General features: G+C 37.3%; 1 protein-coding gene and 1 long non-coding RNA gene across 2 annotated transcripts in view; one reads left to right on the forward strand and one right to left on the reverse strand.

Annotated features, from left to right (window-relative positions):
- Nucleotides 1-16,975, reverse strand: part of LOC123682208 — a 307,886-nt gene that overhangs the window by 111,619 nt on the left and 179,292 nt on the right. The window lies entirely within an intron of this gene.
- LOC123682222 overlaps nt 2,730-16,975 on the forward strand; it is a 28,947-nt gene continuing 14,701 nt past the window's right edge. Inside the window, exons 1-2 of the long non-coding RNA XR_006747796.1 lie at nt 2,730-3,199; nt 3,256-3,331. This is a non-coding gene — a long non-coding RNA (uncharacterized LOC123682222). The remainder of the gene's footprint in view (nt 3,200-3,255; nt 3,332-16,975) is intronic.

A 16,975-nucleotide genomic window follows, 5' to 3' on the forward strand; every position in this document is an offset into this window, starting at 1 on the left:
TAAATAACAAGAATCTTAATTTGTTGATAGCGTCACTTTGACATATAAAACATACAAATTAAAACACAGAGGAACCACAGAGTTACTCGGAAATATTAAAATTCAGCAGATAAACGCTCTCTTTGTTTTGATCAGAGAAATTTATTCAGCTATTATTGAACTAGCGTCCAAAAGCTTCTGACCTGGGGTCAGAAAGTTCCAGGAATTTTTATATCGAATATATTTCCCACCTTACCCTATACAAATAAACATAAATGCAGTAGATATTCAGAAAATTATCGATATCCGCCCATTCCATCGCAATTATACCATTTAAAGCCACAATTACCACTTTTATAAACGTAGAGTCACTCATGTTCATCGACTGGAAAAATGTTCAATCTCTGGTTCTTTATTCGATACAGAGAAACATTAAATTTATGTGTAGCAATTTACATCTATTATAATAAAACTCGTTAGTTCAAGGTAGTTAAAGTTGCGTGTAGTTGATATCACTTCGTAGATTTGATGTAATGAGAAGTTTGTGTGAAATTTATTTCTTGAGCAGAAACTATAAATGTAATTGAATTTACTGTTTGCACATGCTCGTTAAAATGAGTGATTTTTTAATAGGGGGCATTACAATAGGTGCAACTTAACTTCCATTGAATACAGATGCAGATTTTTCATTGTTAGTCATCAAATTCTATGATGTCTTTGATTTTCTTATAGAGAATTGTTTCTAATGAATTGAAATAGTTTTCCGAACAAAAAAAATTACTTACGAACTTTTTATTAGTTTGTTCAACTTTTTTACATACCTAGAGGCCCTAGAATTACTAAAAGCTGTCTAAATAGGACTGCGTTATTTAAATTGCGCACCATTTCAACTGTCATAATGACAGTTTATTATGTCAAATAGAAAGGTGACATTTTGGAGTTGATGAACATAGAACTACATGTAGCGTCTGATGTTACATTCGATACATAATTGATTGTAAATCTGAATATAATAAACATAATATAGTAATCATATCAATAATTTAAAAAGAACAAGTATTAAATTCTCGATCTTGGGACGTAGCATACAGGAAACACGTAATTTTCGAACTATTATACAAATTATAAGAAGGCAATTTCATTTTGATACCGTATGAACAGAAGCATTAGGCTTTCTGATTATATTTCCAAGGTAGAAATTGCTTGGACTAATAAATCGAGATGTCTATTATCAAGTTGTAGCTTCTGCATAGATGAATCTAGGTATTTTTTTAAATTGTGCATTGAATATAGAAATTGGAGATAAATGTCTAGAGCACGACTAGAAGCCGAGATCGTAAACACAGTGTTTCAGATCTGAAGAGAACTTTCAGGGAAATATTTATCGGTTGAAGACTTTACATATTTTTCACTTTTTGGCATATTCTTAATTCTAATGACCAGGATGAGTTTATGTAATTGACTTACTCAATTAGCTTGCAAAGGGACATGAGAGAATTCCGTGAGGATGCCAATAAAATGTCATTTATCACTTTCTTACATGAGAATCTGTTTATAAAGGGTGCTTTTTTAGAGCTATAGAACTTTAAATTGCAATAAAACAACGATGGATTATTCGATTGACATGAATTTTATTTATCCGCAAGATAATCTTGTGGCATTACATTTAAAATATGATTTCTGGCATATGACCGCCACGGCTGGCTCGGATGTAGTCCAATCTGGACGTCGATGACTTTTTCCAACATTTGTGGCCGTATATCGGCAATAACACGGCGAATGTTGTCTTCCAAACGGTCAAGGTTTTGTGGCTTATCCGCATAGACCAATGACTTTACATAGCCCCACAGAAAGTAGTCTAGCGGTGTCAAATCACAAGATCTTGTGGAGGCCAATTCACAGGTCCAAAACGTAAAATTAGGCGGTCACCAAATGTGTCTTTCAATAAATCGATTGTGGCATGAGCTGTGTGACATGTTGCGCCGTCTTGTTGAAACCACAGCTCCTGGACATCATGGTTGTTCAATTCAGGAATGAAAAAGATAGTAATCATGGCTCTATACCGATCACCATTGACTGTAACGTTGTGGCCATCATCGTTTTTGAGGAAGTACGGACCAGTGATTCCACCAGCCCATAAAGCGCACCAAACAGTCAGTTTTTCTGGATGTGACGGTGTTTCGACATACACTTGAGGATTAGCTTCACTCCAAATGCGGCAGTTTTGTTTGTTGACGTAGCCATTCAACCAGAAGTGCGCTTCATCGCTAAATAAAATAAAATGGACTTAGTGCGCGATACGTATTCCGCACAGAACCATTATTTGCGAAATAAAATTGCACTATTTGCAAGCGTTGTTCAGGCGTAAGTCTATTCATAATGAATTGTCAAACCAAACTGACAATAAATCACTTGACAGCTGTTAAATCGGTCGCCATCTTGAACAGTAGTGCCAACTTAAAGTTATATACCTCGAAAAAAAACACCCGTTACAAAGGTAGAAATTTCATTTTAAAGATAAATTCTGTGCCCCTTTTGTATATTCATACAGTTTGGCATTTTTCAATATTTTCGAGTAATAATCAAACTTTCATGGAACGAACACCGTAAGAAGAAGAATTGTCAAACCATAATTCTTAATAATGACAGCCAATGACATTTCTATCATTTCGGAAATGACTACTTTAACATTACATCGACATATAGTCCCTATCTGTGGTTAGTATAAATCACAAACACGCGAATAAAATTCTACATATCGTATCCATGTAGTTTCCTGCTGTTATCTATTAAAACCAAACGTATAATCCTATCACGTAGGTTATGCAAATTATTATACGCTCCTCCAAAGTAAATAATCACCCAGCGAATTTTCTAATCTGCAGTAATTTTCGTATTGATAAAAACAAGTCGGTTGGAAAAATGATTAATAATCGAATAATCTATGGTTACATGACTGGTGCTACAAATTAATATGACAAGACACTGCCCCCTCTTGGTATAGAGCTATCAATTTTAGTACCGCTGTTATTACATGATATGGTATTAAATCCTGATGCAGGAATACTTGCCATCTTCGGAAATGCGTTGGAAATTTTATTATTTCTTCGGGAATAGGTGAATTGATTGAATAAAATCAAGTTTGTATATGTACAACATTCGCGCACTGACGTGATCTGGGTTTTAGTACTACTTATTCAGCATATTATATACTTTTAAGGTATGTTGACGTAGCAGACGAATGCACCGAGACTTAGAGGTTGGGTATTTTTTCAGTTTTAATATGACACAACCCCTGAATACCAGTGGATGAAATAAATCAACGAGAAGAGGTCTGACAGGGACACAGAAGGTACTGTAAAAACTTCATGTGATGTGATTATTTGTATTGAAAAAAAAATTAGCAGTATTACGTTATGGATATCTTCGATAGAGGTTAAATTGACCATATTCACTGTCGCCATATTGTTGTGCGACAATATCAACTACCCAGTGTTCCCAACGAAGAAATATTTAGTTTATTAGAAAAATTCCACAATAAAAAGTTTATAAGTGAAGTTTATGTGTACCTTTTCTGGCTGCTACGCCAGATAGGCTTGTTTGGGACAATATTTCGCAAAAATTTCACCTTTTGGAAATAAAAACATTTGTGAAAGGTGGTTTTATGAACAATTTAACTGTGGCCGAGTGTATAAATGAAGGCTTCGCTCCATTTTTGGAAAAAGTCAGTGAAAGAATAATCTCTATGGCTGATAGTATTTTTGATATTAGCGGTATTTTCCTAGTAAACTCAATATTTCTGGGTAGTTGGTATTGTCGCACAACAATATGGCGACGGTGAATATGGTCAATTAGCACCTCAAGTTATATGGGTTTTCAAGATGAAATATAATTGTTGAATCTACAGATCTACAGAGTTAACAGATCTATATGGTCGGTAGATGACAATGACAAACTCTTGGACAAGCTCCATAAGGTGTAGTAAAAATAAACAATATTTTTGCATGAAAAACAAGGCTTTAATTACCATAGAATAGGTCAAATATGCGCCGTTTTGTACGATAACTAGTTGCCATTTTGAAGATAATAGCATTATGCCTCTCTCGTCCATATTGGTAAAAATTGAGACAGTCGATTTTCACAAGCCTCTGTCAAAGCCAATTTCCCAACAGCAAAATTGTTTACCATGGACAGGAACAGATGGTTATCACTTGGTGCCAGGTCAAGACTATGAGGTGGATGTATAAGAACCTTCCAACCAAGCTCCTGGCGAGTCACTATCGATGTGTTTGGCTTGGAGTTGTCCTGATGGAACACATTTTGTCTCCTATTGGCCAAAGCTGGCCGCTTCTAGGTGATTCCTTCCTTCAGACGGTCCAATTGTTGACAGTATAGTTTCGAGTTAGTAGTTGTGCCATAGTAGAAAATTCCCTGTCAATCTCAGTAAAAACTTACTGGTCGTCAGTCCAAGCTTGGCTACCGTTTCTGCCAGCTCACCGCGTTTCAACCACGACCGTTTTCGCTTGACGTTGTCGTAGGCGATCCAGTCACCAACCGCTTCAAAAATGGGTCGATTTTGTTGTGATTCAGCAGCGATTTGTAAATTGCAATTCGGTCCATGAGGTTTTTTGCGTTAACTCGTTTGGACCCATACATCGAGCTTTTCCTTGAGATCAGCCTTATGCAAATGGTTCCAAACGGCTTTTTGTGCAATCTTCAGTTCTAGGGCAATCGAAACAGTGCTTACATGACTTTCGGACTCGACAATGTCCATGATTTTATCGACATTTTCGACAATTGGCCTTCATATGCGTGGTGCATCTTTGACATCGAATATACCGGAACTGGATGGACGAAACCAAAATTGCTCATGAATTGGGGTTTCAGTATCAGGATCATAAACAATATTTTACGCCGCCTGGCTTGCATTTTAGCCTTTATCTATCTTTAGTCCATCTTTGACACGCGTTAAAACAAAACTGAGTCAACAAATCACAAGACTGTCAGAAAAGTTTTTGTAGTACAAAATCTCATCTTTCTAACGCCATCAAGTGGAACCTGATCGGACTTATACAACGCGAGATACAGATAACTGAAGCCATCTATTGGAAAAATAATGGATTTCTCTTCACTACAACTGAAATATTCAAAATGTTCGGAATCTGAAGTTGCGACTTAGTAGCGAAACATTGGGTTTTTATACAATAAAATAGTATTTAATATCCATTCGACAACACAATCAATATTGCATTTCGCTACGCCACTGCGTATCAAGACGTCCAAGGCAAAAACAAAAGCGATAAGGATATAATACATGGCTTTCAAGCGACTCTCGTTCCCTATAAGATCTATAAGAGGAAATGAGCTGCTTCAATTTCAATGAACGAATGAAATCTCGATTCCCTTCACCGTGAGCTGCTGCACATTACGAGAATTATGAACTGGCCGACCAGTTGGTTCTTCAGATCTAGGAAGTGCTGCTCTTGTTCTTATTGTTCGGACGAGATGCAGTAGTTGTTAACTGCCTCTTTCATAACTTCTTACATTTTGATTCCGACTTCTAACGGAGTGCACTCGCAGACGTGGAGATTCATCGTAGGATGCCATGGATGAAACCACGCAACGTACGTTTGGCAGAAAGAAAACGAGATTTTGTCGTGTAATTCGTTTTGATATAGCTGGGAGGTGCACAAGGATGGTTTGATGGAGGTAGTTCCAACGTTCTGTAGGTCTTAGTCTGTGGTTTTGAATGGGGGATGTTGAAACTGGACATTGACTTATTGTCAATACATGGCTTTCTTGTTATTTATTTAGTTGGTAGCAATTTTTTTGATGATACGCCTGTTCTATTTTTCCTATGAAGAAAATATTGCTTATGCGAACAGAACACTTCACCCAAACACCAGTAAAACATATTCGTTTTTGAACACAGTATCCTTCTGTAGAAAGATTCGTCTTTGCTTTCAATAGGCTTCAACCTCAGCGGTCACTTCTTCATTATTATCCAGATTTCTTTGCTGAGGCATTTTTTTGAGGTCTGCAATAAGCCAGTGAACACCGGGGGTCAGATCTGGAGAATAAGAACAAGCTGGATGGTCAAGCTGTTGGAAGATCAATTCGTACAATTTAACCATGATTTTCATCGAGTTGTGACAATGAGCATTCTCTTGGTGAAGGAGAATTTGTTCTTCTGCATTTGAGGAGTTTTTTTTTAGTTTCTTTCCTCGACAGATCCAATAAGGTTATGCAATATTCGCTGTTGATGGTGTTTACATTTGCCAAGATGGTCAATCAGTTATGCTTTCCATAATGGTGAAAATAAATATGGGTGGTGAGCCAAGTCCATCATTCATTTGTTGCAGGCAGCTTTGCATCATTTTTGATTGCCAGCTGAGATTTAGGGAATATGTCTCATTGATATTGAAGACATCCTTTCTTGTTATGCCTCATTTGTAACGGCAGTCACTATGAATGTGGATATTGTCCAAATATAACTATAGAATGACAATTTTTATTTTTGTCTTGATTCTGTTGCGAGGTATAGATTGCAGAAGGCTTTAGAAAATCTCATAGGGGATTAAGTGTTGAAATAAAAAAAATTAAGTGGCCCAGGATCGAGAATATTTTTAGGCTTCAGATGACGATTAAAGTGCAGAAATTTCACCAATTCCTTCCTCTTTGAGGCAAAACTGTCAAATTTGGGCAACCATCAGAGCGGTCAGAGAGGTTCTTCAACCATTTTTTAACATTTGTTGTCAATGAAACAGAGCCTGATAACACTTATCGAGCCATTGCTTGAGTGTTTGTTCAAGTAACAACAAATAAAGCCTCACTCAATCTTCAATATCTTGCTCCAGACTTGACTTTATGTTCAGAAATTTTAAAACACATATTTTGAAGCTTGGTACTAATTAGGGATTCACGGCTTGGTTTGATATTCAAGCTACTTGGCTCAAGCTCAAGCTTGTCTTGAAATCTACTCAAGTTCAAGTCAAGTAGTAGTTTTTCAATGTTGAGCAAGTACTTAATAAACAAATACTTGACTTGACATTGAGAAACTACTACTTGACTTGGACTTGAGTTGATTTCAAGTCAAGCTCAAGCCAAGTAGCTTGAAAACAAGCCAAGCCCTGAATCCCTAGTACTAACAAGTTGTATAGAACTTGCGGTGACATCTGTGCGCTAAACTTAGGACTTGAGTACGACGTATTAGAGTACATAACATACATAACATATCATAATTTTGAAACATCGCAACTAGCTAGAGATTCACGGCTTTGCTTGATAGTTAAAGCTACTTGGCTTGAGCTTTACTTGAAATCAACCAAAGCTCAAGTCAAGTAGTAGCTTTTCAATGTCGAATCAAGTATTTATTCATTAAGTTCTTGACTAAAAATTGAAAAACTGCAAATGGACTTGAACTTGAGTTGATTTCAAGTCAAGCTGAAGCCAAGCCGTGAATCCCTAGTACTTACAAGTGGTATAGAACTTGCGGTGACATATGTGCGCCAAACCTACAACTTGAGTACGACGTATTAGTGTGTTAACATAATTTTGAAACATGGCAATTAGGCAGGGATTCTCGGCTTGGCTTGATATTCAAGCTAATTGGCTTGAGCTTGACTTGGAGTCAACTCAAGTTCAAGTCAAGAAGTAGCTTTTCACTATCAAGTCAAGTATTTATTCATTAAGTTCTCGACTTAAAATTCAGAAACTATTATTTGACTTGAACTTGAGTTGATTTCAAGTCAAGCTCAAGCCACGTAGCTTGAATATTAAGTGAAGTAGCTTGAAAATCAAGCCAAGCCGTCAATCCCAGGTACTAACAATTTGTATAGAACTTGCGGTGACATCGGTGGGCTAAATCTAGGATTTGAGTACGACGTATTAGCATGTTAACATAATTTTGAAACATGGCAACTAGCTAGGGATTCACGGCTTGGCTTGATTTTCAAGCCACTTTGCTTGATATTCAAGTTAATTGGCTTGAGCTTGACTTGAAATCAACTCAAGTTCAAGCTAAGTAGTAGCTTTTTAATAATAATAATAATAATAATAATAAATGAGTTTATTCAAATATTCAATACAATAAGTACAATTTCAATGTCAAGTAAAGTATTTATTTTAGAAGTTCTTGACTTGAAATTGAGAAACTATTACTTGATTTGATTTCAAGTCAAGCTCAAGCCAAGTAGCTTGAATATCAAGCCAAGCCGTGAATCCCTACAACTAGCAGTGGCGTACGTTCTAGTTAAGGACACACCTTCAAACGCAAACAAAAATCCAGTGGTTATCTTCCATAATTCGCATCATATTGAGCTTCATCATTGGACCGATTTTCCTATAGGTACTATTCGCGATAACGCTCTCACAGAAGCGGGCGCTGCGGCGCCGAGCGTCACTTGATAAAAGCTATCACGGCAAAGCCGCCCAACAACACAATACACTGGGAAATTGTTATGAATAAAGTCGCTAATGAACGTCCAATCGATCTCGGCGTTGTTCCGTAGAAATTCGTCCGTCAAATTTGAATCAGTTAATGGGCGCACCGGTCCATGAGATCCGTTGATCCGGTCGAAGCCTTCGGTTGAATGGGCGGAAGCTGGGCGCGACATAATTACGAAGGTTCGGTCCTGATGAATTGCTTCCGTTTAGGCATGAAATTATGATGCGGGGTTGCATAAGCGACTGGACGATGTGAAAAGCTTATTGTGTTATTAAAGTGTAAACATTTCGGTATAGGTCGAAGATTGATGAGTCTGCAAAAACTTGGGAGATTGCTGCCGGACTAGAATGGCGCCCGAGTTTGAGGTTAAGATTGAGTCGGCGCCATGTTTAACAAGGTGTCATGTTTTGACGCGGCCGTATATGAAGCAGCGTTTGAACTAACGCTGTGTTACGATGCTTTTTCGACCTCTAGGGATTCATCAAGTCAAGTAGCTTAATATTTCAACCATCTGCTTGACTTGAAAATCGTGACTAATTATATACTTGACTCTTGACTAGATTTTTTCTCTGGCGGAATCTGCCTGGTTTGGATCACTCCAAAAAGTTTCTTCGAAACTTTGACTCCGCGAAATCTAAGAAGTATCTGGATCTTAGTAAAAATATACTACACCCCCTCACTGGACCTCTCACAAGGTATTGTAGCCTTAGGAAACACTACATGAGAATGGGTCTAGCAGAAAATAACGAGTACAGATTCTGTGGGGAGGAGGAAGAAACTCCTGATCACCTGGTGATGGAATGCCTGGCCATCGCTAGCCAAAGCAAAACCTGCTTTGGACACGAAACTTGTAGAAGTGAAAAATTAGCCTTCTTGAAGCCATCGCAGATATTGGAGTTCATTAGAACTCTGGAACTGGAAGGCGAGCTGTAGATCACGTTATGGAGAGAATAGTTTTGATGGGGGGCACAATAGATCATTAGGGCGCAATGAAATGGAATTGCCCTAAACAAATCGAAATATAAATTTTGACCAGATTTTTTTAGGTATGAAATTATGATGCGGGGTTGCATAAGCGACTGGACGATGTGAAAAGCTTATTGTGTTATTAAAGTGTAAACATTTCGGTATAGGTCGAAGATTGATGAGGCTGCAAAAACCTGGAAATTGCCGCTGCCGGCCTTTGCGAAGAATGGCGCCCGAATTTGAGGTTAGGATTGAGTTGGCGCCATGTTTAACAAGCTGTCATGTTTTGACGCGGCCGTATATGAAGCAGCGTTTGAACTACCGCTCTGTTACGATGGTTTTTCGTCCTTTAGGGATTCATCAAGTCAAGTTGCTTGATATTTCAACCATCTGCTTGACTTGAAAATCGTGACTAGATTTTTTCTCTGGTGGAATCTTCCTTGTTTGGATTACTCCAAAAAGTTTCTTAGAAACTTTGACTCTGGAAATCCAAGTAGTATCTGGATCTTAGTAAAAATATACTACACCTCCTCACTGGATTCCTCACAGGGCATTGTCGCCTTAGGAAACATCTCAAGAGAATGGGTCTAACAGAAAATGAAGAGTGCAGATTCTGTGGGGAGGAGGAAGAAACTCCGGATCACCTGGTGACGGAATGCCTTGCCATCACTAGCCAACGCAAAAACTGCTTCGAACACGAAACTTGTAGAAGTGGGGAATTAGCCTCCATGAAGCCATCCCAGATATTGGAGTTCATTAGAACTCTGGAATTGGAAGGCGAGCTGTAGATCACGTTATGAAGAGAAGAGCTCTGATGGGGACACAATAGATCATTAGGTCGCTGTGAAACGGAACCTCCCTAATTAAATATGAATCTTGATTAGATTTGAGATATTTATTGCTTCACTTGATATCAAGCTGCTTGAAACTACTTGAGCTTGATACGCACGAATCGTACTACATATACACACATCGTCACAAGTCTTTCGCAGAGAAAAAAAGATTGGTTCAATGATGTTTTCTAAAGGGTGGTTTTTTTAAGAGCTATAGAACATTAAATTGCAATAAAACCACGATGGATTATTCGATTGACATGAATTTTATTTATCCGCAAGATAATCTTGTGGCATTACATTTAAAATATGATTTCTGGCATATGACCACCACGGCTGGCTCGGATGTAGTCCAATCTGGACGTCCAATTTTCGATGACTTTTTCCAACATTTGTAGCCGTATATCGGCAATAACACGGCGAATGTTGTATTCCAAATGGTCTAGAAAGTAGTCTAGCGGTGTTGAATCACAAGATCTTGGAGGCCAATTCACAGGTCCAAAACGTGAAATTAGGCGGTCACCAAACGTGTCTTTCAATAAATCGATTGTGGAACGAGCTGTGTGACATTTTGGGCCGTCTTGTTGGAACCACAGCTCCTGGACATCATGGTTGTTCAATTCAGGAATGAAAAAGTTAGTAATCATGGCTCTATACGCCATGACCATTGACTGTAACGTTCTGGCCATCATCGTTTTTGAAGAAGTACGGACCAATGATTCCACCAGCCCATAAAGCGCACCAAACAGTCAGTTTTTCTGGATGTAACGGTGTTTCGACATACACTTGAGGATTAGCTTCACTCCAAATGCGGCAGTTTCGTTTGTTGACGTAGCCATTCAACCAGAAGTGCGCTTCATCGCTAAACAAAATAAAATGGACGTAGTGCGCGATACGTATTCCGCACAGAACCATTATTTTCGAAATAAAATTGCACTATTTGCAAGCGTTGTTCAGGCGTGAGTCTATTCATGATGAATTGCCAAACCAAACTGAGAATAAATCACTTGACAGCTGTTAAATCGGTCGTCATCTTGATCAGTGATGCCAACTTAAAGTTATATACCTCGAAAAAAAACACCTGTTATATAGATGGCACCAGTCAACATTCGTTAAACGATAATAAGAAGGGTACGGCGACCGAACATCATACTCGCCCAGTACATTATTGATCCGCCTTGAAAGGGCACAACTTCCTGGACGAAATTTCTTCGTTATGGTCTGCCTGGACTTCTCCAAACCCCTTTTTCGTTGACTATCACTTTGTAAACCGAATCGTGACTCGTCCGAAAAAAGTACGAAAAAAAGTTCTGTATTATCACCGAAGGTCATGTTGTTATTGATGCCCCTGCACAAAGTGCACTGAAAACTTCTTTGTTTCAGTCATCAGAAAATCACACGCGCCGGCCCTGACCATACACCGCAAACTCTGCTCTATTTTCAGTAGTTTTTTTTGGACAAAAACAAAGCAGCTGTTTTCTCCATTCATAGACCAATAAATCCAAAACCCACAATGTCGACCACATGCACAAAGACAGTTGAATTTCAACGCGACCTAGGAGTACAATCGTACCATTCACAGAGAGTGAACTCCTCTAATTGGACGATGGTCATTTAATTTTTAACCGCGTGTAATCTTGGAGAAATGCTAGCATCCTATATAGTTCTCTCCCAAGTAGCGGTGCATTCTACCATCGCTCCATCAATTCGGACTGTAACTGTATCTGGACTGAGATTAAAAATGGAGTCGTTGAACCGAAAACAGGAATAAGTATCACTTGGTGCTTCTCTAGTCTCCGGGGGATTGCTCGAGTGAATTGTTGCGACAATCGCCACTGACTGGGATGACGGATGGGGGTTTTCGTGTCCCCCGCGTATTCCGAGGGTCGACTTAGGATCGCTTTCGGGTTTGGATTCGATATACAGGGTGTATCAGTTTTAATCGTGAAAAATTTGATGGGATATTCTCCTCGTTGTTCTGATTCGGAAAAATGTATATTGTATACCTCTATCTCGATCCCTAAGATATATACAGGATGTTCAAATTTAAAAGAAAAAATAAATTTAATCAATAGCTTCCATAAAAAAAGCTTGTATTCAAACGAAATTTTGCATGCCTACCCTAGTCCCTAAGAGCTATTTTATGAAGATATTTTCGATTTTCTGGGAATATCAGTGGCGTGCCATTCAGTCACATCTCAAATATTTCGAATAAAAAAGTATACCGCTGTTTTTTGAAGGAATGAATGAAGCAATATCGAACTGCTTGTTCAATTTGGAGTATAATTTGCTTCTACAACAAAATTAAAAATTCGAGATTCAGAGATGATTAGTTTTTTCGAAAGACGTGCTAACTCGAAATTGGCTATGAATTCATAATTTAGTCAGCCACGAATTGAATTCGGTAATATCTTGGAGAGATATCTTGAAACAATAGATTTGATTGTTTACTTAATGCAAAAGATATACGAGATATTACCGAATTCAATAAATAGTAAAAAAATAGCAAACGAAAGAATTCATGTTCTTCATTTCTTTATCTGAAAACCCAACATCTGAATGTTGTAACACACTGCGCAAAACATTAACTAAAGGGTGTTTTTTTCGAGGTATATAACTTTAAGTTGGCATTACTGTTCAAGATGGCGACCGATTTGACAGCTCTCAAATGATTTATTCTCAGTTTGGTTTGGCAATTCATCATGAATACACTCACGCCTGAACAACGCTTGCAAATAATGAATTTCATTTCGAAAATAATGGTTCTGTGCGGAATACGTATCGCGCACTACGTCCATTTCCATTTTGTTTAGTGATAAAGCGCACTTCTGGTTGAATGGCTACGTCAACAAACAAAACTGCCGCATTTGGAGTGCAGCTAATCCTCAAGTGTTTGTCGAAACACCGTTACATCCAGAAAAACCGACTGTTTGGTGCGCTTTATGGGCTGGTGGAATCATTGGTCCGTACTTCTTCAAAAACGATGATGGCCAGAACGTTACAGTCAATGGTGATCGGTATAGAGCCATGATTACTAACTTCTTCATACCTGAATTGAACAACCATGATGTCCAGGAGCTGTGGTTCCAACAAGACGGCGCAACATGTCACACAGCTCGTGCCACAGTCGATTTATTGAAAGACACGTTTGGTGACCGCCTGATTTCACGTTTTGGACCTGTGAATTGGCCTCCAAGATCTTGTGATTTCTGTGGGGCTATGTGAAGTCATTGGACTATGCGGATAAGCCACAAACCCTCGACCATTTGGAAGACAACATTCGCCGTGTTATTGCCGATATACGGCTACAAATGTTGGAAAAAGTCATCAGAAATTGGACGTCCAGATTGGACAACATCGGAGCCAGAAATATATATTTGCCAGAAATCATATTTAAAATGTAATGCCACAAGATTATCTTGCGGATAAATAAAATTCATGTCAATCGAATAATCCATCGTTGTTTCATTGCAATTTAAAGTTCTATAGCTCTAAAAAAAACACCCTTTACAAGTATGCATATTCAAATCGTGAATCGTGAAACTAGAAATTAAAATTAAAACAAAATGACGTAACCATATCGGAAAATGAAAAATATGAGTCTATTTACTTTACAGCAAAAATAAGTATTAAAAAATATCCGGTATGAGCCTCTCCTAAATCGAAAAGCGATTTAGTTCAGTTGAATTATTCTTCAGAAATCCTCTTTTTCTGCGAGAGTTTACTATTATTATCCGACAATAGGTACTTAACCTTAAAATTGATGGGCAACATCTATTAAATTTCTTTATTGTCGCTTCAAGATAATCGACTGTTTCAATCTGGCATAAAATTTGGTAGTGATCATGACATGTGTTTCTTTGTATACGTTCAACGTTCCTCAAGTTCATAACAATTGAGAATTTTATGATCATTGCAACAGGTGTTTCATGAAATTCAACTAGGTAACAGTCGATCATTTAACATCTAACGGAAGAGGTTTGACTTTTCGTTAGTTCATGAAAGTTTATTGTCTAGGGTAATTGTTCAGGAAAATCCATTTTGGGAACTAATTGTAAGTATTTAATTTCAAGCATTGATTCGATGATGACTTAATCAAGCTTCTTGATCATTCATTCACTGTTGATAATTGAATTTAACAAGTCATTGCTTAGGATTGAGTTAAGCAGAAGCTGATTTCTTTAATGTTTTCACAAACTTATTATTAGATAATGACTCCATTTGAATTGCTATGAAAAAAATTGGATATAGGTAGTCGTGATTCTCAATTCGATATATCTTATTAATCTTAGTTAATGTTTTTGATTGACTTGGTCCTGACGTGATGGAAATTGATTTGATTGATATTAAATAGGAGTTATTCTAATTTCTACAAAGTTTTTATGTAAATAATATCTAATTGTTTCCATATACAGTAAATTCTTCAGATGTCTTACAATTTAAATAATTGTACAAAATTTAAGAAGTCTGAAAAATCTATTGAGTAGCGAAATAATTATTTTTCCAATAAAATAGTGGAAATTAGAAGTACTGGTGTTTAATTTCAATGAAATCAAAGATTTATTTTTCACGATACATCATGAAGATGACAATATTGGCTTGTCCAATCATAAGATTCTGTTCTAGAGATTTTAGACGTTCAAATTTAAGATTGGCGAAGCTTCTTTTTCCGCCCGTTGATGGCGCCACATAGAAATTGTCCAAATCTCTATGAAAACCACACTGAAAGTCAATGTGAGCGCCAAAATGACTTGAAGTTTGGCTTATCTCCATTAGATCTGAGAGGATTGATCAGTACAAAAATTGACAATGAGTGACATAAATAAAGCGTACTTTTCCACACTCCTCTTTAAAAGAAACTTTATCAACTTTTTGTCATAAAGTTGTTGCCAGTTTGTGAATAATTTCTTTCCTTGAAACAATTCAGGGTGTTAAGAAATTAAAACAATGGAGCTGAAAGTTTAAATTCAACAGAGTTGGAAATGTTGATCCTCTGGTTCTTCTTTCCCTGTTTCATTTGAGTCTACGCAACCCACAATACGCAGTAATGAACTTCAGGTAGTCTTGCTTTGGATCGAAAATGCTGAAATAATAACCGTAGCTGGGTGAAATTATGGAATTTTTATGTAACAGGCCAATTGAAAAGTCCCCAGTATACCATTGTAAAACACTTTTTTTTTCGAAATTCGAATTTATTATTCAACATAGTTGCCTTCGAGGGCGATACAGCGATTATAGCTATCTTCCAACTTTTCGATACCATTTTTGTAGTAAGATTTGTCTTTCGCTTCAAAATTGGCCTCAGTTTCAGCGATTACTCCTTCATTGGCGCTAATTTTCTTTCCAGCAAGGATTCTTTCGAGGTCTGACAACAGGAAAAAGTCACTGGGGGCCAGATCTGGCAAATACGGTGGATGCAGAAGCAATTCGAAGCCCAATTCATGCCATTTTGCCATTGTTTTCATTGATTTGTGACACGGCGCATAGTCTTAATGAAACAGCACCTCTTTTTCTTCAAATGAGGCCGTTTTTTAACGATTTCATCATTTAAAATATCCAATAACGCTATGTAATAATCTTTGTTGATGATGTGACCCTTTTGGAGGTAATCAATGTATATTTTAGCTTGCGCATCCCTAGAATACTGATGCTATATCTTTGCCAGCTCACTGTTGTCATTTTCCTCGCTTTGGATTCGGTTCATCGTGTGCAGTCTACTCAGCTGACTGTAGATTAGACTCCGGAGTGAAATGATGGAGCCATGTTTCATCCATTGTCACATATCGACGCAAAAATTCAGGTTTATTGCACTTAAACTCACAAACTAATGGTCGGATCAAGAAATTTCATTACTGAACTATATTCAATACTCAAGAATACTTGGGGGAAAAGATAAAGAATAAAGTCAAATAAAGGTATAAGGTTCCTTTAGGACAACCAAGGTTCAGGGAAACAATTGAATCAGTTATGAAAACTGGAAAATTCACGGAAACTGAATCAAATCAGAAGTTCGATTCGGGGAGCCTTATAATATTAGGAAAATTGGATTGTGATTTTCCTACAGCGATCCTAGAAACTTCTCAGATGACAGTGTTGTTACTTTTCATTTTATCTTTTCTGAGGAATAACCTCGAGTTGCCGAGGGGTAGGATATTTTTCAATAAATGGGATATAACAAGACGAAGATAAATTACTGGCAAATTCAATTTGCTGTAGGGATTTTGTGCTTCTGAAAACATTTTATCTTTTGGAGAGGACTAAGGTGAACTTCAAATAACTATTTCATTCACATCAATATTTTCACTTCATTCGATCAATCAGAAACACGAAATCACGAAAAATGTTAACTATATTTCAGATCAGAACTCGATCGTTGAAAAACATTTTCATTTGAGGAGTATGTGACAAATATTTTCGGAAATAAAACGATTTTAGCATATATATTCAATTTTTACTGATTTTTCCCAAAATTCGAGTTCAAATTTCCTAAAAACTATGAGGTCTACGAAAAATCGGTGAACAGTGACAGAATAATCCCTAATCAGCCGAATTCCGATCTTACATGAAAAATTTTTGTAAAAGTTTCCATAGGTAACCCTTTGAAAATTGAAAGAAAATTAAAGTTCTTTCATGGGAATATTGTTTCATTTCATAGATTGATTCGACTATGTAGATTACGAAAATGCTTGCAGTTGGGCGATCAGTACATTATTTCATAAATTATAGGCAAAAATTTGAAATTTCCAAAGAA

The sequence above is a fragment of the Harmonia axyridis genome, chromosome 6 (assembly GCF_914767665.1).
Source record: "Harmonia axyridis chromosome 6, icHarAxyr1.1, whole genome shotgun sequence".
NCBI classification, from domain to species: Eukaryota; Metazoa; Arthropoda; class Insecta; order Coleoptera; family Coccinellidae; genus Harmonia; species Harmonia axyridis.